The 25,692-nt window shown below is 44.1% G+C and overlaps 1 long non-coding RNA gene across 2 annotated transcripts in view; it reads left to right on the top strand.

The window, feature by feature from the left end:
• LOC142024022 (uncharacterized) overlaps positions 1–25,692 on the top strand; it is a 220,636-nt gene that overhangs the window by 3,240 nt on the left and 191,704 nt on the right. For both annotated transcript variants that reach the window (XR_012648367.1, XR_012648366.1), the window contains exon 2: positions 8,154–8,270. This is a non-coding gene — a long non-coding RNA (uncharacterized LOC142024022). The remainder of the gene's footprint in view (positions 1–8,153; positions 8,271–25,692) is intronic.

Raw genomic sequence — 25,692 nt, 5'->3', positions numbered from 1 at the left:
CACTGTAGATTAAGTGTGGAAACCATTATCTTCCCTTCACAATGGGCATTTGTTCCCCTTTCGTTGGCCTTTTTGAACAGATAAGCTTATGTGGCCATAGAACCATGAAAACAACCCAGCACTGTCATACTTTGACAATTATATTCATATAATTTACAGTGTCAAGGAGTCAGTAAATAAAAAATACAAATTATTGAGAGTATGGACAAAATTCTGATTTATTGGATATGAGACATGGGTGATAATGAAAGATTCAAAGTGAAGAATATTGATGTTCAAAAGGAGTTGTTATAGAAAGATTCTGAGAATAGGATGGATGCAGAAGGTCACCAGTGAGGAATTATATAGAAAGATACAGCTGAAAGAGAACCTACCGCAGAAGGTTATAACGTGGAAGCTACAACTATTTGGGCATATTTGCAGAATGAATGACGAATGAAAAATCAAGACCCGGGTATCTGGCATAATGGACGGTTCAAACAGGAGAGGCCAACCCCACAGAGAATGGAAAGATGATATAGTAGATTGGTGCGGAGCTACTCTTCAGAAACTAAGCCACTCCACACAGGACAGGGAAAGATGAAAGGAAATAGAGAGGTATCAGACACCAACGGTTGCTGAGCCCATGGTTATTGAGGATGGTGACGATGATGATGAGTTAGCTTTCATGCTGTATGGCACTTTCCTGACTTACTAAACGTTCTTTTAGGGATACCATTTTTGACCTTTCAAAAAAGAGGACCCATGAGAGGGAAAGTATCTGTATCAGTATCTACCAACTCACGTTGTAGTAATGTGTTACAGTATATATAGTAAACTACTACAACGTGAGTTGGTAGATACTGATTCAGATACACTCCCTCTCAGGGGTGTCCTCTCTTTTATATGGTAACCCTAGTTCTTTGATTCTTTGATTGCCTGAGTTGCAAGTACATAGATTGTCCTTTAGCCTGTTTGGCATGTGGAAGGGATGTGTGTGTGTGTCAATGGAGCAAGCCTTTCTGAAGCAGAAAAATGGGGAGTGAAGGGAAGCGAGGGCAGCCCTGCATCCCATTCCCACGGACTCTTCTGAGAGCAGAAGACTTACATTTCCCCATCTGCAATGGCAAAATACCCTTGCTTACCTATCCTTGAAGCCCATGTTGTGAACTCCTTTAGCATCCCCTGAAGAAAATGATTAAGCTTGCAAAATCAGTGTCTTTTATGCTTGTGTTGTACGGGGCTGGGGTGCGGGGTGCTTTACAGTCAAGCACACGTCTTGCAGTGGGCACCTCCTTGAGAGCTAACAGTCATGATGGTCATGTCGCTGTCTGGTCATTCAAAAAGTTGTTTTTCAAAGCCTCCCTGATTAGTAGTGTGTCGTGCTGTGCTCTCCTTATTGCCCTGGTATTTGGCTGCTGATAATTATTGGCCAGGTGATCTGCCTCTGCCCTGCAGGCTGGCATGAAATTTTTCCCCATGCTCTCACATAAATTATGAAGCACACAGCAGGCTGCCAGCATGAGGGGAATGTTGCCTTCACTGAGGTCTAACTGAGTCAGAAAGCTCCTAGATCTGGCTTTTAATTGGCCAAAGGCACATTCTACTACCATTCTGCATTCTTTCAGCCTGTAATTGAACTGCTTCTTAATGTTGTCCAGGCTGCCTGTATATGGCTTCATAAGCCGAGGGAGCAAGGGGTAAGCTGGGTCACCCATGATCACTTGACATCTCCATGTCTCTAATGGTGATTTTTTGGTCTGGGAAGAAAGTTCCATTCTGCAGCAATCCAGAGTTCCTAAAGATGCACACATCATGAACCTGTCCCAGCCATCCCACCTTTATGTCATTGAAACGGCCCTTGTGATTCACCAATGTACGCAACACTATGGAGAAGCACCCCTTTGCAGTTTATGTACTCTGTGGCAAGGTGGTCTAGTGCCAGGACAGGTATGTACATTCCTCCTGTTGCTCCACTGCAATTAGGGAACCCCGTCGTGGCAAAATCATCCACTATGTCCTGCACATTTCCCAGAGTCACAGTCTTTCATCACAGAAAAGTATTGATTGCCTTTACTACCTGGATGACAGCAACCCCACTGTAGTGTCCCCACTCCAAATTGATTTCCCGCTGACCAGTAGCTGTCTTGTGTTGCAAGTTTCCACAAAGCAATTGTCATACACTTCTGAATTGTCAGAGCAGGTCTCATTTTGGTATTGCAGTGGTTACAGGCAAGAAAAAGTAATTTATAAAGTTCCATGATAGTGACCTTACACATGCGGAAGTTTTGTAGCCACCGCTGGTCATCCCAGAATAGTGCAGTCCCACAAGTCTGAGCTTGTGTCATGGCACTAGAAATGGTGCTCCATTGTGTATAAAGCATTGAGTGCAGCCAGCATCTCCCCATTCCTCCTCTCCATTGTCTCCCTTCCGTATAGGTCTGTGTCCTACTCAGAGTCTTCATAACTCTCATGGCTGCTTAGGCTTTGCATATACCATATATGCTCATACTACTCACTACAATGGTTTTAAGCTGCACAAATTCCATGCTAACCTTGCAATGGTGTCTTCATGGAGATGAATAAAAGGGTGCAAAAACCCTTTCTGCTGTTGGCTTTCCAAAGGGAGGAAGAGATGCCAAGTGCCCTCTGGGATGGATACTGATGACACACGCCCAGAATGATCCACAGCACATTATTGTCTCATCACACATTGGGGCAGAAACCCACAACGCAACAGGGCAGCAGGAACTGTGAGATAGGTACGCACAGTTAATTGCTGACAAAATTGAACCTTGCAATGCCAATGGGGACACACTACCATGGATTTATACTAGCGTGGACATGCACCTTTGACGTTACAAAGTCAGGTGCTGGAAAAATGTATTGTGACAAATTCAACCTGATTTCCTAATGTAGGCATACCCTGAGCAAAGAACATGTACGTAGGTTATCTACAGGAAAGGAGTTATGCTGCCATGAGACTACTGGATTGACCATATGCCAAGCACATATAAGAATTTTCCAAAACTAGGATGGGATTCCACAAGAAAAATGTAGTCTGAAAATAGATCAAAGACATATTTTGAACTTCCAAACAAGCTTGTGGCATTGTGATATTTGTTTTGTGCCAGATATTAAGCTAGTTCATAAGGCTAGCTGGATTGTACTGAGACTAATCTTATAAAGACTCAGGCCTCAAAATAAAAAGTTAATGTATAAGACACTATCTTACATGAGAGAGCTGTTCAGTTAACATTTTTCAGATGCTATAGTGCTGCAGTTTTATGACTTCTAATCTCTCTTGCCTTTTAGATTAAATAAAACAACTGCTTTGGATAGAGTCTGTGTGCTCCCGGTAAAGGGTGGCTAATGATACAGCCCCAAAACAGGCTCATGCTGCTTCACCTTCATGAACCTTTAGATTTAAGCAAGAAAGGGCCCATTATATTGGTGACCAGTCATCTGGTAAGATTTCAATTATTTTTAATCCACCTAAATTTCATTTTAAAATTTCCTTTTACACCTTTTAATCTGAGCTAAACACCATGTAAGAAAATGTACCTGAGTCATTTTTCCACGAGTAAAAGGGTAATAAAGGATTGGCAGGCGGGGTAAATTCACAGAAGAGATGCAATGAAAATTTCCCAATATTGCTCTGTCAAGGTGCTCTGAGTTTCCCTGGGATGAGAGGAAGTTTCATTTTTAGCAATGCATTTGGCCTCTGGACTCACTGCTGAGACTCCCCTTAGGGATGCCAAATATAATAAACTCTGTCTTAACCAGCATTCTGTCATCCAGAACTCTCAAATTACCAGCATTTTAACTATAAGTAAATTTTAGTTCTGTTTTCCATACGTACAGTATAGGGAAAATAAATACAAATAAATACAGCAAATACAGTGTAAGTTTACAGAGTACAATGCTACTATTATCGGTAAATAAAATATTCTGCATACATTTTTGTTTGTTTTTAATATCTAATCTTGTTTTCTTTAGTGTTATGCATTGCTAAATATATCTATTATCCAGAATATTTGAATATCCAGCAGCATCTTGGTCCCAGGGCTGCTGGATATGAGAGAGTTTACTGTTGCAGTAATAGTGCTAGCTGTGAATGCTGGCACACTGGGAGCTTTAGAAATTCTTGTCATGGACCATTGGACACCTGTCATGTAGTAATAATTGAATAGGATATGAATCAAAGACTTAGAGATGGAAGATTTGAGAATTTATTTCTTAAGGCACATTCACAATTTTTTTTTATTTCCAGAGCATTACTTTGCAGTTTCCTGTAATCAGACAAAGACCCTTTGTGCTTCTTAACTGATTGCATTGAGACATCCTGCACACCTTGTTGTGAACAATACATTGACATTAAGATCTAGATAAGGATGCAGAATTTTAATGTATAAAACTGTTCTATGTACTTTTCAGTTATCCTATGTTTCTAGGTGCACATACACCGTGACTACACTGTTTGAACTATATAATGCCATGATGCCAGTTATACTAAAGAATTCCACAAGGCTAAAGAAATTAAAAGAAGGCTGTCCTTGCTCAGCACAACCCTCCGAAAAGCCAGAATTGATGGTGAGCTATTCTGCTTGCCCATAAGGGTCCCAGTCTCTGGCTTTGTTGTGGGAAGCCAAATTGTAAAGACAAGGGTCCCGCCCTGAGAATGTCCTTCCCCCTGCTAGGTGACAGCTCAGGCACTTAGGAAGAGCTATTGAGAATGTGTAACGTTGTCTGAAGATACTCTGGACGGCATTCTTGAAGTTGTTCTGAAAGGGGGTTAAGATAGAGAAGCTTGGCAAAACTGAGAAATAGTTGTCAGACTTCTGTGAAACAGTAGATGGTGCTGAAGGCTAGGACAATATCTTACGTAACCTCCTTCATGTTTGGTCGTTATGGTAGTCTCTCATGTAACTTCAGCACAATCACTGATACAGCTCCTGATCAACTTAGGAAGCTGAAGTCTATTATTTAATGTATAAATAATAATTGTATCAAGTGAAGATCTACAAACATTGCAATAGAAAAGAAATCCTGTGTAATCTCAGTTTTATTTTGCCATCTGTATTTACTGAACCCTATGTTGTTAACTATAATATGTTCCTACATTCAGTGCAATTTAAAAAGATGTAAACTTTGGCATACTAGACTTAATATGAAACCTGGAAACTAGAGGTTTTATAGAACAAACTCTTCATCTGTGAACAAGGGAGTCATGAACCTTTTAGAATAACTATTTGACTTTTTCAAAAGTCTTGTGTAAAAGAAGAAATAGGAGTTTTAATGACAAAACTTGGATCTCACCCTACTTGTTTAATGTTTAATATGTCTTAAATATTTGCATTTTCTATTCTGTTGCATGAAGTCTGGAGATTTTACTTTGGTCCTCCTTCCTTCCAAATGCTAATTAACTGTGCTTTTCTAGAAAAGATCAACATACACAAGCTGCTGATAGTCATGGAAATTCAACTGCCTTCTGTGTTGCTTCTGACAATATATCCAACAACTGGAAAGTGACACAGATAGAGATTAATAAAAAGACAATGCATCTAGCTTTTAGAGCATGTAATATGAAGTGAATGGTGAACCTCCTAAATTCAGAAGTTTCTTTCAGGGGGTTTTATTCGAATATCCCCAGATCTTGTCACTCTGCAAATGAGGCTAGGAACCTTGTGAGGTGAGGGCTTTTGTTGTGTTTTGCAGTAATTCCTGATTTTGTCTGAGCCAGAAATACCAGAAGAAGAGAATTTTTCCTCCCTAAGCTTCAGAAAGGCTTTAGTTTACATTTGGGGCAAAGACTCACTCATGTCAATTCTTATTCTATTAAAAATATATCAGCAACCTCCAGTCACGTGTGCTTGTTAGTTGTAGTTCTCACTCCCCTTAACACCTGTAGAAGCTAAAATAGATTATATAGCGAGGTTTAGTTCACAGGAAGAACATGATGTAATATCTAGTGCAAAAAATGAAGAATAGGATTTTAGAAGAATCATACAGGTCAGAACCAGAGGTACACAGTTTGCCAGTATGACATGCTTTCCTCACCTTGTCTGTTTTTTTCCTGAAAGGTGGGTGGATGCAGGGAGCTTAGGATAATGAAGATTAAGTTAATGGGGAGGGAACTTTCTTCTAAATTACAGCAGAAAAAAATGGATTGCAACTTAACCTATTTCATAGCAATTACGCATCAGATACTGAGGGTGTTTTGATCATGAAAAGACTTGGCACTGTTTTTTTACTCGTGATATCACCATTACGTCTTGTTGGTGACTTCTTTGTTAAGGAGAAGATGTCTCAGAATCAGTGTTCCTTCTAATTTTTTATGTCCATCTATAGAATTAATTTTGTTATGTGCACCAATATAGATATTCTGTGCAACACATCACCTCTGTATTGGCACATAAAATTAATTCTGCACATGGATGATACGTGGTAGAGGTGAGGCTGAGGGGTTTGGATTGTGGGAGGGGGCTTGGGGTTGGTGATTTTGGCTGAGGTTGTGGGCTCTGTGGTGGGGCTGAGGAGGAGGCATTTGGGCTGCAGGAGGGGGCGCCAGGATGGGACCAAGAGGTTAGGAGTGTGGGAGTGGGCTCAGGGCAGGAGGTTGGGGACATTGGCCGCGTCTACACGTGCACGCTACTTCGAAGTAGCGGCGCCAACTTCGAAATAGCGCCCGTCACGGCTACACATGTTGGGCGCTACTTTGAAGTTGAAATCGACGTTAGGCGGCGAGACGTTGAAGTCGCTAACCCCATGAGGGGATGGGAATAGCGCCCTACTTCGAAGTTGAACGTCGAAGTAGGGCACGTGTAGACAATCCACGTCCCACAACATCGAAATAGCGGGGTCCGCCATGGCGGCCATCAGCTGAGGGGTTGAGAGATGCTCTCTCTCCAGCCCCTGCGGGGCTCTATGGTCACCGTGTGCAGCAGCCCTTAGCCCAGGGCTTCTGGCTGCTGCTGCTGCAGCTGGGGATCCATGCTGCATGCACAGGGTCTGCAACCAGTTGTGGGCTCTGTGGATCTTGTGTTGTTTAGTGCAACTGTGTCTGGGAGGGGCCCTTTAAGGGAGCGGCTTGCTGTTGAGTCCGCCCTGTGACCCTGTCTGCAGCTGTTCCTGGCACCCTTATTTCGATGTGTGCTACTTTGGCATGTAGACGTTCCCTCGCAGCGCCTATTTCGATGTGGTGCTGCCCAATGTCGAAGTTGAACGTCGACGTTGCCAGCCCTGGAGGAAGTGTAGACGTTATTCATCGAAATAGACTATTTCGATGTTGCTACATCGAAATAAGCTATTTTGATGTAGCGTGCACGTGTAGACGTAGCCATTGTGGGGTCTGACCAGAAGTTAGGCTGCAGGAGAGGGCTCAGGTTTGGAGTGTGAGGTCTAGAAGGGAGCTAGGGTGATAGAGGGGGCCCGGAACTAGGGCAAGGAATTGGGATGCAAACCACTTACTTGGGACTGCTCTAGTTTGGTTTGTGTGGAGGAACAGGTGGTGCCATGCTACCCTACATTCACCTGCAGGCAACAGTCCCCACAACTCCCATTGGCTATGATTCCTGGCCAACGGGAGTTGTGAAGACAGAGCTTCCAGCGCTTGCAGGGAGGCCAGCTGTAGCTGAGAAGAAGGAAGGGCAATGTACAGAGCTATTCTGACCACTCCTCCCCCACCAGGACAGGCTGCGCTAGGACACAGGGGCTTTACCAACTTCAGCCTAAGGCCCCGGGCTGTTGCTTCTATAGACCCTCTCTTAATCCAATCCTGCTGCTTGGGCCTGGGTGATCTGCCGAGGGCAGAGGTGTGCTCCCTCCCATGCCAGCAGGGAGGTGCTGGAGCTACATAGTTTAGAAGGAACTTTGATGAGGAGTAAATTAACACCTGGTTGACAGTCACACGTGAGCATCTTAGGTCATCAGCAACAAATTCTGAATAAGATGAAAAAAGCAAACAAATTGATGTAAAATAGTGGTAGTACTTACAGTGTTTTTGCACCATTAATTTTAATTTAATATGATTAGAATAAAGTACCAAAATGTATTTCTTCCACAAGCTAAGTATTCATGTTGTGTTGCATAGTTACACAGCTATTTATTAACTTGAAGTGCTGAGAAATATGAAGTTTATTATCAAGGATTTTGTGTTTGTGTGGCCTTTCCAGAGGCAAGGGCGACCGGGGAGTGAAGCGGACAGGAAGCTGCAGACAGGGGAATTTAAGAGGGAGAGCAAGTGATCCTGCCACTGCAGAAGCTACCACGTGAGAGCGCTGGCTTTTGGGGTGAGTGAGTGAGTGTGCTTAACTGTTTAAATTTGAACTGCCATTTTGATTTCAGGTGGGTCAGTTTCAGTTTCAGTGGCAGTTGGGACTGCCTGCCTGACCTTTGTTCCCTTGATTAGCCTTCCCCTGTGTGACTCGCAGGGGGGAGGGCCTGACCCAGGCCAGTAGGCTTTCAAAGTCGGAGGCAAGGGCGACCAGGGGAGCAAAGTGTACAGGGAGCTACAGACGGGAGTTTGGGAGGCAGTTTGACAGAGGGAGGCCTACAATGGTGAGGAAGACCCGAACCACCTGTGCCAGCACTACTACTGTCTCCTCCACCTGTGCCTGTACCCAGACAGACTGCCTGACCATGGATGCCTCTACCCAGATCCTGGTGTGGCTTTGCAGGGACTGTGGCTTACAATTCCCACTCACTGTTATCCAGGCTGGGGGGGACCATCCAGTGTGGAAGGTGCCTGCAGGTGGAATCTCTCAGGTGGCAGGTGGGAGAGCTACAGAAGGAGGTAGGCAGGCTGAGGAGTATCCGACTCCACGAGCAGCTCCTGAATAGTATTCATGTGGAGACAGCTGTGGTAAATGTCCCAGTACACAGGACAGCTGATAAACCACTGGTAGAGGAAGAGATAGATCAGGGTGGACACTGGCAGCTTGTTACTTCTGGCAGTAGGCGGGGTTCCACCCCTGCTCAGAACCCACCACGGTACTAGGAAACCGTTATGCTGTACTTCATACAGGAGACAAAGAATCGTCCCATACAGCAGAGGAGAAGCCTCGTACCCTCCTCAAGGCTGGGAAGTCTGCTGCCACCACTGCGAGGAGGAAACGTAGAGCAGTGGTGGTCGGGGACTCTCTTCTGAGGGGGACGGAGGCATCCATCTGTCGGCCTGACATTTCATTCCAGGAGGTATGCTGCCTGCCGGGGGCCCATATCTGAGATGTTACGGAGGCGTTTTCGAGAATTATCCGGCCCTCTGACTACTATCCCATGCTTCTCATCCATGTGGGCACTAATGATACTGTGAGATGTGATGCTGAGCAGGTTGAGTGACTTCAGGGCTCTGGGGGCACAGGTGAGGGAGTTTGGGGTGCAGCTGGTATTCTACTCAATCCTGCCTGTCAGTGGTAGGGGCCCAGGCAGAGACAGGTGCATCCTAGAGGTGAATGCCTGGCTTCGAAGATGGTGTCACCAGGAAGGCTTTGGCTTCCTCGACCACGGGATGCTATTCCAGAAAGGACTGCTAGGCAGAGATGGTGTTCACCTTTCGAGGAGGGGACAGACCGTATTTGGACACAGACTGGCTTACCTAGTGAGGAGGACTTTAAACGAGGTTCGACGGGGGCAGGGGAGCAAAGTCCACTGGTAAGTGGAGAACATGGAAACCTGGGAGATGGGTCAGAAATGGGAGGCAGCATGGGCAACTATGTCAGAGTAAAAAGAGGGTCAGGGCAAAACAGGGAGGCAAGATCAAATCAATATCTTACATGCCTATATACAAATGCAAGAAGTATGGGTAATAAGCAGGAAGAACTGGAAGTGCTAATAAATAAATACAGCTATGACATCGTTGGCCTCATGGAAACTTGGTGGGATAATACACATGATTGGAATGTTGGTATTGAAGGCTACAGCCTGCTTAGGAAGGATAGACAGGGAAGAAAGGGGGGCAGTGTTGCCTTATATATTAAAAATGTACACACTTGGACTGGGGTGGAGATGGACGTAGGAGATGGACGTGTTGATTGTCTCTGGGTTAGACTAAAGGGTAAAAAAACAAGGGTGATGTCCTGCTAGGAGTCTACTACAGGCCACCTACCCAGGTGGAAGCGCTGGATGAGGCCTTTTTAAACGACTAACAAAGTCATGCAGGGCCCCAGATTTAGTGGTGATGGGGGCTTCAACTATCTAGATATATTTTGGGAGACTAATACAGCAGGGCACAGACTATCCAGTAAGTTCTTGAATTGTATTGGAGACAATTTTTTATTCCAAAATGTTGAAAAAGCTACTGGGGGGAAACTGTTCTAGATTTCATTTTAACAAATAGGGAGGAATTGGTAGAGAACTTAAAAGTGGAAGGTAGCTTGGGTGAAAGTGATCATGAAATCAGAGTTCACAATTCTAAGGAAGGGTAGAAGGGAAAACGGTTAACCCTTGTGTTGCTGCCCCGCCCCAAACTGAGGCCTGGGCCGGTGCTTAACCCTGGTGAACTGCTGCCCCGCCCTGGACTGAGGGCCGGGCCCAGAACTGTATTATTACTTGGGACTGCTGCCCTGCCCTGGACTAAGGGCCGGGCCCAGAACTGTATTATTACTTGGGACTGCTGCCCTGCCCTGGACTAAGGGCCAGGCCCAGAACTGTGCGATTATCTGGGGACTGCTGCCCTGCCCTGGACTGAGGGCTGGGCCCAGAACTATACAACTCTTGTGAACTGCTGCCCTGCCCTGGCTTGAGGGCTGGGGCCTGTATGGTGTTGTAGCAGTGAGCTGCTGACCGCCCGAACTGAGTACGGGCTGGTGCCCTAACCCCCTTTTTGCTGCCGCCCGCCCTAGACCAAGGGGCTGGGCGTCACTGGACTTGTTACACTTGGGTTAACCAGGAGATCTTGCATGATCTCAAAATAAAAAAGGAATCATAAAAAAAAATGGAAACAAGGACAAATGACAAAGGATGAATATAGGCAAACAACACAAGAATGCAGGAGCAAGATTAGAAGGCCTAAGATGCAAAATGAGCTCAAACTAGCTACAGGCATAAAGGGAAACAAGAAGGCTTTTTATAAATATATTAGAAACAAGAGGAAGACCAGGGACAGGGTAGGGCCATTGCTTAGTGAGGAGGGAGAAACAGTAACAGGGAACTTAGAAATGGCAGAGATGCTTAATGACTTCTTTGTTTCGGTCTTCACCGAGAAGTCTGATGAAGGAATGCGCAACATAGTGAATGGTAGTGGGAAAGGGGTAGAGTTAGAAGTTGAAATAAAAAAAGAACAAGTTAAAAATCACTTAGGAAAATTAGACATCTGCAAGTCACCAGGGCCTGATGAAATGCATCTTTGAATACTCAAAGAGCTGACAGAGGGGGTATCTGAGCCTTTATCTATCATCTTTGGAAAATCGTGGGAGACAGGAGAGATTCCAGAAGACTGGAAAAGGGCAAATATAGTGCCCATCTATAAAAAGGGGAATAAGAATAACCCAGGAAACTACAGGCCAGTCAGCTTAACTTCAGTGCCAGGAAAGCTAATGGAGCAGGTAATTAAAGAAATCATCTGCAAGCACTTGGAAAGTGGTAAGGTGATAGGGAACAGCCAGCATGGATGTGTAAAGAACAAATCATGTCAACCTAATCTGATAGCTTTCTTTGATAGGATAACAAGCCATGTGGATGGGGAGAAGCGGTGGATGTGGTATACCTAGACTTTAGTAAAGCATTTGTTACGATCTTGCATGATATTCTTATAAAAAAACTAGGCAAATACAATTTAGATGAGGCTACTATAAGATGGGTGTATAACTGGCTGGATAACCGTACCCAGAGAATAGTTCTTAATGGTTCTCAATCCTGCTGGAAAAGTATAACAAGTGGGGTTCCACAGGGGTCTGTGTTAGGACCGGTTCTGTTCAATGTCTTCATCAGTGATTTAGATATTGGCATAGAAAGTACGCTTATTAAGTTTGCATATGGTACCAAGCTGGGATGGGTTGCAACTTCTGTGGAGGATAGGGTCATAATTCAAAATGATCTGGATAAATTGGAGAAATAGTCTGAGGTAAACAGGATGAAGTTTAATAAGGACAAATGCAAAGTGCTCCACTTGGGAAGAAACAATCAGTTTCACACATACAGAATGGGGAGAGACTGTCTAGGAATGACTACAGCAGAAAGGGATCTAGGGGTTATAGTGGACCACAAGCTAAATATGAGTCAACAGTGTGATGCTGTTGCAAAAAAAGTAAACATGATTCTGGGATGCTTGAACAGGTGTGTTGTGAACAAGACACGAGAAGTCATTCTTCTGCCCTACTCTGCACTGGTTAGGCCTCAGTTGGAGTATTGTGTCCAGTTCTGGGCACCGCAGTTCAAGAAGGATGTGGAGAAATTAGAGAGGGTCCAGAAAAGAGCGAAAAGAATGAATAAAGGTCTAGAGAATGTGACCTGTGAAGAAAGGCTGAAAGAATTGGGCTTGTTTAGTTTGGAAAAGAGAAGATTGAGGGGAGACATGATAGCAGTTTTCAGGTATCTAAAAGGGTGTCAAAAGGAGGAGGGAGAAAACTTGTTCTTCTTGGCCTCTGAGGATAGAACAAGAGGCAATGAGCTTAAACTGCAGCAAGGGAGGTTTAGGTTGGACATTAGGAAAAAGTTCCTAACTGTCAGGGTGGTCAAACAGTGGAATAAATTGCCAAGGGAGGTTGTGGAATCTCCATTGCTGGAGATATTTAAGAACAGGTTAGATAGATGTCTATGAGGGATGGTTTAGACAGTACTTGGTCCTGCCATTGGGGCAGAGGGCTGGACTCGATGGCCTCTCGAGGTCCCTTCCAGTCCTAGTATTCGATGATTCTATGAAAACCAAACCAACAAGAAAATTATCAAGAAAAGTAAATCATCAAAGTTTCAGGCTTGCTTGTTGGAATATACGGACCATGTTGACCGGTTTGACTGCAGATTTTGAGGACATCAGCGACACCCAAAAGACCGCTGTCATCAACGAGGAACTGAAGAAGCTCCAAGTTGACATCGCCACGTTGCAGGAGATGTGACTTGAAGCTTTGGGATCCCTAAAGGAAAAGGACTACACTTTTTTCTGGCAGGGCAAAGCCCAAGAGCAAACCAGGGAGCACCATGTCGGCTTTGCCATCAGAAATACCCTTCTGCAAATGGTGGAACTAGTCACGGGCGAATCAGAAAGACTCCTTCAGGTCAAACTTCAAACCTGTGCTGGTTCCGTCCACCTGATAAGTGCTTACGCTTCAACCCTGAATGCCAAACCAGAAGCAAAGGACAAGTTCTATGACAAGCTCAGTGCCGCCATAGTGCAAATACCTGCTCGTGAACAATTGTACCTTTTGGGTGACTTCAATGCAAGAGTTGCAGCCAATTGTGACTCATGGCCCTCTTGCCTAGGTCACTTCGGTGTGGTAAAAAAGCATGACATCGGACAGCGTCTCCTTGAACTTTGCATGTACCATAATCTGTGAATCACAAACACATTTTCCCAAATCAAGCCACAGCACAGAGTGTCATGGAGACACCCACGTTCGAAATGCTGGCACCAATTAGGCTTGGTCATCACCAGATGCGACAACCTCAAAAACGTCCTCCTGACATGCAGCTATCATAGTGCCAACTGCGATACAGATCATTCGCTGGTCTAAGCTCAAGCTGAGACCTAAGAAGCTGCACCATTCTAAACCAACTGGAAGGCCCCGCATTGATACCAGAAAGATGGCAAACTCAGAAAAAGCTGGAAAGTTCAGAGACACCCTTGAGGAGAATCTGCACAGCAGCCCTGGGGGGTGCTGATGCGATATCCAGATGGCAGCATTTGAGTGACACAATCTACAGTACAGCCTTGTCAGTGTTTGGAAGAAGAGTTGGAAACACAAACGACTGGTTCGAATCTAACTCCGATTAGATGATTTCAGTCATCGAAAAGAAGTGCTCTGCACTTATGGAGTATAAATGCTCACTGAGTCAGAGTACCCAGCAAGCACTCAGAGTAGCCAGAAAAATAGTACAGCAGACAGCCAGGCGCTGTGCCAACAAATACTGGCTTAAGCTATGCAGCAGTATCCAGACCTGTGCTGACTCTGGTAATCTCAGGGGAATGTACGAGGGCATAAAGAAGGCAATGGGACCCATCCAGAATAAGACGGCACCTCTGAAATCCAAATCTGGTGACGTCATCACTGACAAAGCCAAACAGATGGAGCTATGGGTTGAGCACTACTCCGAGCTGTATTCATGAGAGAAGATTGTGATTGATACAGCCCTCAACATCATCGAGCTCCTGTCAGTCATGGACAAGCTGGACCAGTAACCAACTGCGGTCGAATTGAAGAAAGCTATTGATAGCACTGCAGTAGGAAAGGCCCCAGGTCAGGATGGTATGCCATCAGAGTTAATCAAGTGTGCCTTGGACACACTCCTGGAACCCCTACATGAGCTGCTGTGCCTGTGCTGGAGAGAGGGTGAGGTACCACAGGATATGCGGGACGCCAACATTGTAACCTTGTATAAGAACAAAGGAGACAGAAGTGACTGCAACAATTACTGTGGAAGCTCCCTCCTAAGTATCACTGGTAAATTGTTCACTCATGTCATCCTCGGCAGACTCCAGAAGCTTGCTGAGAGGGTGTATCCTGAATCCCAATGTGGATTCTGCTCCGAGAGATCTACCATTAAGATGATCTTCTACTTGAGGCAGCTGCAGGAGAAATGCAGGGAGCAGTGGAAGCCACTCTATGTCGCCTTCATCAACCTGACCAAGCCTTTCGACTCAGTCAGTAGGGATGGACTGTTTAAATTGCTCCACAAGATAGGCTGTCCACCACGGCTACTCAAAATGATCCAGTCTTTTCACGAAGACACGAGAGGAACCATCAAATATGACAGCACATCATCGGATGCCTTCAGCATCAGGAGTGGCGTCAAACAAGGATGCGTCCTTGCTCCAACATCGTTCAGGATCTTCTTCACACTCCTCCTGAAGCATGCCTTTGGATCCTCAATAGAGGGCATCTTTTTGCACACAAGATCTGACGGGGAACTGTTTAATCTTGCAAGGCTGAAGGCTAAGTCTAAGGTGCGGAAAGTGCTCATTAGAGACATGCTGTTTGCAGATGACGCTGCTGTAGTGACACACATAGAAAGCCAGCTTCAAAAACTGCTGGATCAGTCCTCCAAAGCATGTAAGGACTTCAGGCTTACCATCAGCCTAGAGAAGACACACGTACTTGGTCGGGACGTTGCTGAACCTCCATCAATCAGCATTGACAATTACACGCTAGAGGTTGTCCACGAGTTTACTTGCCTCGGGTCCACCATGACTGACACCCTGTTGCTGGAGACTGAGCTAAACAGGAGGATCAGAAAAGCAGCCATAACTGTTCAGACTTAGCAAGAGAGTGTGGAACAACAACAAGCTGTACACTCACACCAAAATGCAAGTCTACAGAGCCTGCATCCTCAGCACCCTCCTTTACGGCAGTGAGTCTTGGACTTTGTATGCCCGCCAGGAAAAGAGGCTGGATGTCTTCCACTTGTGCTGCCTCAGGCGCATTCTTGGGATATCATGGAAGGACAGAGTGTCCAACAACGCCGTCTTCAAGCAAGCTGGAATTCCAACCATGCACACCCTCCTCAGGCAGCGGCGGCTCTGCTGGCTTGGCCACGTCCACAGGATGAATGATGGAAGGATCCCAAAAGACATCCTGTACAGTGAGTTAGCCTCTGGCAAAAGACCTCCTGGACTCCCCCAGTTGCGCTATAAAAATGTCTGTAAGAGGGACCTCAAGGAGATGGACATCAACCCAGATAGTTAGGAAGAGCTGGCAGACAACCGCAGCAGCTGGAAGCAGGAACTACACAATGGCCTTCAGAAGGGCAAGAGGAAGATCAGACAGCTGGCAGAGGAGAAGTGAGCCTGTAGAAAGGACAGTAAGGACCTGCCAGACACCCACTACATATGCAGCAGATGTAGCAAGGACTGTCACTCTCGTGTGGGCCTCTACAGTCACAGTCAACACTGCAAGTGATGATCTTAAATGGAGTTATGAAGGGCGCAATCCATAGTCTACACAGACTGAAAGATGCCTTGGAGGCATTCTATCCTCACAGAAATCTAATTTTCAGATAACTTCACAGGATAAACTCAAATAATAATTCAACTAAGATCTTTGTCTCATCATATGATAATATATAGTTATTTAAAGACATAATGTGTAGGTATTTGTCAAATTGATTCTGTCTATATCAGTATGCCACAAGTGACACATTTGCAAGTTAACTTAAAAGGTCACATGTAGTCTACCAAACTTACTCAATTGTATTCTGCAAATCTAGCAATTTCAGCCATTTTTTTAAAAAGTCACCCGTGTTTCACAGGGTATGTTCACATGCTTGAGGTTTCTTGCTTATGTGGGACAATGACTGCTTATTGGTGTTTCCTAAAGTTTCTTTGGTGCTCAGATTACGTTTATTATCCTCTTCTATTATATAAAATAGGAATTAACACTAACAATAAACATTTTCCAGCAGTTTTATTTTAAAGTTAATCAGCACATTCTGATTTTTCATGTTTAATCTTCTAATGTGTACCCAACCTGGAAAAGGCCAGAAACAGCTCTTCTTCCCAAAGGCTTCTTCAAGCAGCTCTTTAAATCCTTCTTCGAAACACAAGTTTCAACTTGCAGAAACATTTCCTTTGGACAAATATGTACATCAGGTATGTGAATCTTGTGCCTCTTTCACTCCATAGTGGAGATATACATATCCCTTACCTTTGAAACCAGACCCCTATGAACTCTGGAGCCATGGCTACACTAGCTCCCGCCTTTCAAAAGGGGAATGCTAATGAGCCACTTCGGCAGAGGCTAATAAGGTGCTCTCATGAATATGCAGTGACTCATTAGCATAATGGCAGCTGTGCACTTTTAGAAAGTGCTGTTTTCGAAACGCACACTGCTTGTGTAGACGGGAGCCTTTCGAAAGGACCCCCCAGATTTCAAAAGCTCCTTCTTCCAAAAACCAAATGGGAAGAAGGGGCTTTCTAAGTCTGGGGGTCCTTTCGAAAGGCCCTGTCTACACCAGTGGCGTGTGTTTAGAAATGCACGTGGCCACCATTGTGCTAATGAGGCACTGCATATTTATGGCAGCACCTTATTAGCATCTGCTGAAGTGGCTCTTTAGTTTTCGAAAGGTGGGGGCTAGTGTAGCCACAGCCTAGGTGAATGGCATGGGCACCAAGGCTCAGCAGAAGACCAAAAAGGTCATCTGGGTAGTTGTGCTTTGACTTGAGTAGTAAGAGAGTTTGTTGCATGGGCTTGTGCTCCTCGTCCCTGAGGGGCTTTTGCAAATCCTACGCTGTGTTATAAATCATAATACTAAAGAGAGTTGCTTTGACATACAGTAAACTCTTTCATATCCAGCAGCCCTGGGACCAGGAGGTTGCCAGATATTCAAATATTCTGGATAATAGAGAGGTATGCCTAGCAATGCATAACGCTAAAGAAAAACTAGATTTGATATTACAAAACACACAAAAATGTAGAGTACTTTATTTACTAGCAACAGTAGTATTGTACACTGTAAACTTAAACTGTATTTGCTGTATTTATTTGTGTTTACTTTCACTATATTACACTTCTGGAAAACGGAACTAAAATTTACTTATGGTTAAAATGCTGGTAATTTGAGAGTTCTGGATGATAGAATGCTGGGTAGGAAAGAGTTTAATGTAGCTGGAGAAAGTAAAACATACCATAAGAGGCAAAGGGTGGAGAGGGCAATCTGTTTGTTTGGGGATGAGTGAGTGCTTGTAGCAGGAATCACACCCATATCAACAACTGCTGTGTGTACCTAACTGGGACCATGCCGTTTTTCTGTAGTATTTTGTATTTACATAGAATGTGAGTCAGTGTTCTTTGGAAAGTAACAATTTTTATTAGAAGTACAATGGGCAAATGGGAAAGGAATTATTTAATACAATATAGAACTATTCAGTACAGTATCTTTCATGGAAATTATATCCATGATGCTTTTCAGCATAAAATACAATTACAGAATAAAATAATATGCAGTAGTGCAAAGAGGGAGGACTGGAGGAATGTTCATGAGAGATGTCTTGAGATGAAATATGAAAATAAGCCAGAGATGTAGAGAGAAGGCATTGTATACAGCAAGCAGCTACAAGAGAGAGGTCTCTTGCATATCCAGTAGCACTAGAAGAGACCTGTACTAGAGGCATCTACAGCTAAGGAAAGGGATTGCAGAGATCCTGGAACAAGTCTGTGGAGAGTTTTTGAAAGAAGAAAGTTAATCCTGAGCTTGATCCAAAAGTGCAGATATAGAGCATTGTGGTGTTGTGGGATGTGATTACTTCTTTGCTTATATGGTAAAGCTGGCTGCAGCACTGAATATTTTTGAAGTCAGCAAGAAGGGATTCAGTGTACACTCATCCCTCATTAAACAAGTACTTTATGAGTACTCGCTTAATCGAGGAACACACGTACCTTCCCTAGTTCACTGAACGAATGAATTCCCTCTGCTAATAGGACACTTACTCCATCCCCGCATCTCCAACCCACTGCAGCCTGACCCCCCCGCCAGCCCTGCAGACACCAAACCATCAAAAACGAACCTATGCAGCACCCTCATCCAAACCGCTGAAATTGAAACTCCCCGCCAGCTCCGCACACCGGAACTGCTGAAATTTAAACCCCCTGCCAGCCCCGTGCACCCGAACCAGTGAAACCTAAACCTCCTGCACACCCGAACTACCGAAACATAAAGCCCCTGCCGCCCCTGCACACCCTGAACCACCGAAATTTAACCCCCCACTGCCCCAGTGCACCCCAAACTGCCAAAACTTAACCCCCCCTGCTGGCCCTGCGCACCCGAACCAGTGAAACCTAAACCCCCCACACACCCAGACTGCCTAAACCTAACCCCCCCACACCACCCCCACACACTTGAACTGCTGAAATTTAAAACCCCTGCTGCCCCCGCACACCCGAACCACTGAAACTTAAACCTCCCACCAGCCCTGCGCACCCGAACTGGCAAAACTTAAACCCTCGCGAGCCCCCACACACCCAAACTGCTGAAACTTAACACCCCCGCTGGCCCCATGCACCCGAACTACTGTAGCCGTAACCCCCCTACGGGCCCCACAGACCCAACCTGCAGCAGCCTGAACCCCCCGCCCCCGCTCCCGCCCCGTGGACCCAACCTGCCACCATGTTTTAACCCTCCCATCCACTCATGTCCCCAAACTGCCACCAGCCTTTAATCCCCCACAACTCCAGGCTCACTTACCTTTCAAAATCAGCGCCGTCTGCTGCCACTCTGAGCACTGGGAACCAATCAGACTTTTACAAGTATTTTAGTAGGAATTTAGTGTTCCTCTTACGAGGTTTTGCCTACGAGCAAAAAGTTAGCAACCAATCGTGCTTGTATAGTGAGGGATGAGTGTAATTTCTTTAAGAATATTAGCGCTACCTTGAGTTTTTTACTTTTAAATACCGAATTGTTTCTTGATTTAGGGACAAAAAACAGACCATGCAGAAAAAAGGAAAGAGGCAAAATGATAGAGAATGACATACATTTGTATTTTTATCTTTAAATTGATTTTTCTGTATTCTGCTCCTTTGCTCTATCCCTCTGAGAACAGTAGATTGAGAGTATTATGGCTTTTTCATTTTGTTTTGACATTGTGTCTTTAAAATTTCATGTTCACACAAGGGAAGTTGTCAAAGTGACAGATAAACATTGACATTAATCTCCACAGTGTCACTTCTGTGACTGGCTGCGTTTGATATCCCATTATCCTGTGGGATCATCATAGACAATATAGAACACAATTCAAGTGAATTTGGTTACATTTTCAGGGTACTGCAAATCACAGTTCCATATATGATATTGTTTCATTTTCTGCAAATTAAGTCAAATCTTTCCATAAAAACTTTTCCCAATTGTTTTCACTTTCAATGACTGTAAAAAATAAAATACATAAAAATATTTTCACTCTTCAATTTCTAACTGTTCTAGAGTTGTTCTACCATTTAAAAAAAATGAGGGATATACTATGATGATGGCTACCCTGCAGGTTTTTTTCCAATGTTGCTTATTTCAACATTCTAATGTCTAAATAAGTAATGTCAGAAAATCACATTCATGCAGCCACAGCACTGTGAAACAGAGCGTTCTCATTTACAGATGAAGTTCACTGTCACAGCATTGCAGAAGGAGCCTTCACATATGTCAATAATAGCTGTGCTTTGCTCTCATTCAACGTTGAAGGAGGGTGGGTTGGCACAAGTCGTTCACAGAGCTGCAATAATTTTTCCAGGGAAAAGCCCTCTTATTTTGAATTATCCTGCTTGGCTGTGTGAACACTTTCTTTTTATGTTCTTGTTTTGTTTTGTTTCTGGATAAAAAACGGTTTTTACTGGAAAAAAAAAACCCCAGTGTAAACAAACCCGTTTGGTAGGGTCTTATCCCTTTGTGCCACTCTTTGACTGTAATTAGCTGTGATTTCTACTGGTGTGAGGCAGAACTCTGACTTGCCTTCCTTAGAGAGAGGCAAGATTGTCCAGTGGTTAGGACACTATTCTAGGACTTGAAAGACATAGGTTCAAGTTTCATCTGTGCCACAAACTTCTTTTACGACTGTGGCAACTGACTCTGTGCCACAATTTCCATATGTAACGTGATATGAGCAATTATCTACCCCACGGGAGTGTTGTGAAGTTAAATACACTTAAGACTGTGAAGTGCTCAGATACTATGATGATGGGGCCTGGTGTATAGTTCTGTACATTAAAATAGTTTAACCTAGGCAGTTGTACCTCTTGCTCAGTCTGTTACAGATTGCACTGAACAGCCTGGCCAAATGGTTATGGTTTCTTTTTAGATTTTTGCTTCTGATGTGCAAAAAGGGCCTGTTTTTGCTGGAGAAGATCTTGGGGAAATGGGTTTCAGGTTCTGTGTGTTGTAAGTTTTTTTGCACTTCGCTGAATATTTATCCAAGACATCCTTCCTCCTATACAAGGGCTGTGGCCACAGGAAAGTTTTACACCACTGCAACTACATGAATGCAGTTGCACTGGTACAAACCCCAGTATGAATGTGTTGTACTGGTAAAATGTAAGTGCACTGATGCAGCTTACCATAGGGCTGTGGGCCCAAGGAGGTTTCATCTTGGCTGGAAATTGTATTTCATCTACACTCCCTTCACCCACCATGTATCTATTGTTCTTAGTGGGAAAAGATTCAAGCAAGGCTGGTGCACTGTGAGGTGGCAGGAGGATCCACAGCTGGATAGAACTGTTACTCAGCCTGACCTATAGGTCTGCTGGGGTTGTGGAAATACCTGAGCCTGGTGTCATCTGTCACTAACACTAACAAGTCGTTATTAGAAGTTAGGAAAAGAGTTTTGTGATGTTATATTGAGCCAATATTATTATATGGGTCTGAAGCATGGACAAGCAGCAAACAAAAAGTTGAGAAGTCCATTGAAGCCGCAGAAATGTGTTTTTTAAGGAGGATGTTGGTCTGCTGGGGTTGTGGAAATACCTGAGCCTGGTGTCATCTGTCACTAACACTAACAAGTCGTTATCATTAGAAGTTAGGAAAAGAGTTTTGTGATGTTATATTGAGCCAATATTATTATATGCGTCTGAAGCATGGACAAGCAGCAAACAAAAAGTTGAGAAGTCCATTGAAGCCACAGAAATGTGTTTTTTAAGGAGGATGTTGCATATTCATGGACAGCTAAGAGGACAAGTGAGTCCATTTTGATTGAAGCACGGTGTAGGAGATTGTTGCTAGTGAGAACAAGGACAAGACAAGCAAAATTTATAGGACATGTAATGAACAAATTAAGACTTGAGCACCTAGTAATGACAGGGAAATTAGATGGTAAACAGGGTAGGGGTAGGCAGCGAGAGAAATTATGGGATAGTATTCCTTCCTGGTTACAGTGCAGAAGCACTCTAAAAGCTAGAAAGCACTCAGAATAGACAGGTGGAGAGCCATGATCACCTACGCCAGTTGGCATGGCACTTAAGGAAAGAAGGAAGGTATCATCTGACCCAGCTTCTGCTCAGCAAGGTTATGTCTATGCAGCAGTTATTTCGGAATAATGGCTGTAGTTCCAAAATAACTGTATGAGCATCTACACAGCAAAACAGCTATTTTGAAGTAATTTTGAAAAAGCAGACATTTATTTCAAATTCTGTAAACCTCATTTTACAAGGAATAGCACCTATTGCAAAACAGATATTTTGGAATAAGGACTGTGTAGACAGGGAACAGGGCTATTTCAAAACAATTCCAGAATAGCTTATTTGGAAATAATGCTGCTCTGTAGACATAAATAGGATCTATGGTATATGAACACACTATTTTGGAATGATAACAGAGAGGTAGCCATGCTAGTCTATATACTATCAAAACAAAAAAGCAGTCCAGTAGCACTTTAAAGACTAACAAAATAATTTACTAGGTGATGAGCTTTCCTGGGACAGAACCACTTCTCCAGATCATAGCTGTACCAGAACAGACTCAATATTCAAGGCACAGAGAACCAAAAATAGTAATCAAGGTTGACAAATCAGAAAAATATTATTAAGGTGGGCAAATCAGAGAGCAGAGGGGCAGAAGGGGCCGGGTAGTCAAGAATTAGATAAAGCCAAGTATGAAAAAGAGCCCCTATAATGAGCTAGAAAATTCCCATCCTGATTCAAACCACGGGTTAATATGTCGAATTTGAATATAAAAGAGAGTTCAGCAGCCTCTCTTTCCGCACTGTTGTGAAAATTCCTCTTCGGTAAAACGCAGACTTTCAGGTCATTAACAGAATGGCCCACTCCATTAAATTGCTGGCTGACAGGTTTGTGAATCAGAAGTGTTTTTATGTCTGTTTTATGCCCATTAATTCTTTGTCTAAGAGAGTTTGAAGTCTGTCCCATATACAAATCGTCTGGGCATTGGTGGCACATGGTGGCATATATGGTGTTAGTTGAGGAACATGAGAATGTGCCTGTGGTTCTGTAAATAACCAGGTGAGGTCCAGTGATGGCATCTCCAGAACAGATATGTGGACAAAGTTGGCAACGGGTCTTGTTGCAAGGAAAAGTTCCAGGATCGGTGTTCCTGCAGTTTAGACTGTGGTTATTGGTGAGAATCCTCATAAGGTTGGGGGGTTGTCCGTAGGAGGAAACAGGTCTGTCACCTAGGACCTTCTGGAGTGTGGCATCCTGATTAAGGATAGGTTGTAGGTCTTTAATAATTCGTTGCAGTGGTTTGATTTGGGAGCTGTAGGTAATGACCAGTGGTGTTCTGTTACTGGATTTTTTGGGCCTATCTGGGAGTAGCTGGTCTCTGGGTATTTGTCTGGCCCTGTCAGTTTGTTTTTTTATTTCTTCTGGTGGGTAACTCAAGTTTATGAAAATTTGGTAGAGATCTTGTAGTTTTCCGTCTCTATCAGTAGGATCAGAGCAAATGTGATTGTACCTAAGGGCTTGACTGTAAACAATGGATCAAGTTGAATAGTAACACAGAGGGAGCCGTGCTAGTCTATACACTACCAAAACAAAAAGCAGTCAAGTGGCACTTTAAAGACTAGCAAAATAGTTTATTAGGTGAGCTTTCGTGGGACAGACCCACTTCTTTAGACCATAGCCAGACCAGAACAGGCTCAATATTTAAAGCACAGAGAACCAAAAACAGTAAGCAAGGAGGACAAATCAGAAAAAAATGATAAAGGTGAGCAAATCAGAGAGTGGAAGAAGGTCAAGAATTAGATAAAGCCAAGTATGCAGACGAGCCCCTATAGTGACTCAGGTGGATCTAGTTGTGTGTGCAGGATGAAAGCTAGAAGCGTGTAGGTAAGTATAGCGATCAGTGGGTTTCCGGCGGAGTGTCGTACCAATCAGGCCATCCTTGATTTGTACTGTAGTGTCCGGGAAATGTATCTCTCACATGTAGTAGTTAAGGCATAAGTTGATGGTGGAGTGCAGATTGCTAAAGTCTCTGTGGAATTCTTCTAGAGTCTCTATACCATGGGTCCAAATCATAAAGATGTCATCAATGTATCGTAAGTAGAGGAGGGGTAATAGGGGATGAGAGCTGAGGAATCATTGTTCCAGGTCAGCTGTAAATATATTAGCATATTATGGGGCCATGTGGGTGCCCATAGCAGTTCCATTAATCTGGAGGTATAAATTGTCCCCAAATTGGAAATAATTGTGGATGGGAACAAAGTAACAGAGGTCAGACACTAGGTTGGCTGTGGTGACATCAGGGATGGTATTCCTTATCTCTTGTAATCCGTCTTCGTGTGGAATACTAGTGTACAGAGCCTCTACATCCATAGTGGCAAGGTTGGTGTTGTCAGGAACTTTTCCGAAGTTTTGTAATTTCCTCAGGAATTCGGTGGTATCTCTCAGATAGCTGGGAGTGTTGGTGGCATAGGGTTTGAGGAGGGAGTCCACATAACTGTATAGTCCGGTGGTAAGGGTGCCAATACCCGAAATGATAGGGAGTCTGGGGTTTCCAGGTTTGTGGATTTTGGGAAGTAAATAGAATAATCCAGCTTGGGGCTCAGATGGTGTATCTGAGTGAATAAGGTCCCGAGTAGCAGCAGGGAGTGCCTTAAGTAGCTATTGTAATTTCCTCTGGAATTCCAAAGTGGGATCAGTGGAGAGAGGTCTGTAAAATGTGGTGTTGGAGAGTTGTCTGGCTGCCTTCTGCTCATAGTCAGACTTATTCATGATGACAACAGCCCCCCCTTTGTCAGCTGGTTTGATTATAATGTCTGGGTTATTTTTGAGACTCTGGACAGCACAGCGTTCAGCATAGTTGAGATTGTGTCTCATTTGGTATTGTTTACATATAATGTCAGCCTGAGCATGGTTGCGGAAGCATTGTACGTAGAAATCCGGACTTATTTTGGAATGAGTTTGCTTCTTTTGGGGCTTCCCCATTCTAGAATAATGCTGTAGTGTAGACATATCCTGATAGATTACCGTTGCATGCCTGAGGGCTGATTCACCTAAGTAAGCAGCCCTGCTTTGACTGTGAGTTGTTTTTACAGATTTCTGCTCCCTCACATAGAGTGCAACTCCTCCTCCTTTTCTCCCATCTGTGCTTCCTAAACAGTTTATAACCTTCCATGACCATGTTCCAGTTATGCAAATCATCCCACCAAGTCTCCGTTATTCCAACCACCTCGTACTTGTTTGACTGTGCCAGGGCCTCTAATTCTTCCTGTTTGTTCCTAAGGCTTCTGGCATTAGTGTACAAGCATCTTAGAGAAGGGGCCGATTGGCCCACTTTCTCCTCTTCACGCAGGAAACCCACTTGATTGTTCCCTCCTCCTTCCCCACTTACCTCAGGGCTTGTGTCACATTCCTCCAACAAACCTAGTTTAAAGCCCTCCTCACTAGGCTTGCAAGCCTGCCCGCAAAATCCTCTCTTTGTGAGGTGGATCCCATCTCTTCCCAACAATCCCTGTTCACGAAAAAGAATCCCATGGTAAAAGAAACCAAATCCTTCCCTGCTACACCACCTACACAACCACACATTTAACTCTGTGATTTGACAGTCTCTACATGGACCCCTTCCTTCCACAGGGAGGATAGACAAGAACACCACTTGTGCACCTTATTCCTTGATCTTCCTTCCTAGGGTTATGTA

Source organism: Carettochelys insculpta, chromosome 21, assembly GCF_033958435.1.
Source record: "Carettochelys insculpta isolate YL-2023 chromosome 21, ASM3395843v1, whole genome shotgun sequence".
NCBI classification, from domain to species: domain Eukaryota; kingdom Metazoa; phylum Chordata; order Testudines; family Carettochelyidae; genus Carettochelys; species Carettochelys insculpta.
Note: the sequence above shows the minus strand (reverse complement) of the source record. Positions and strands in the feature narration are given on the sequence as shown.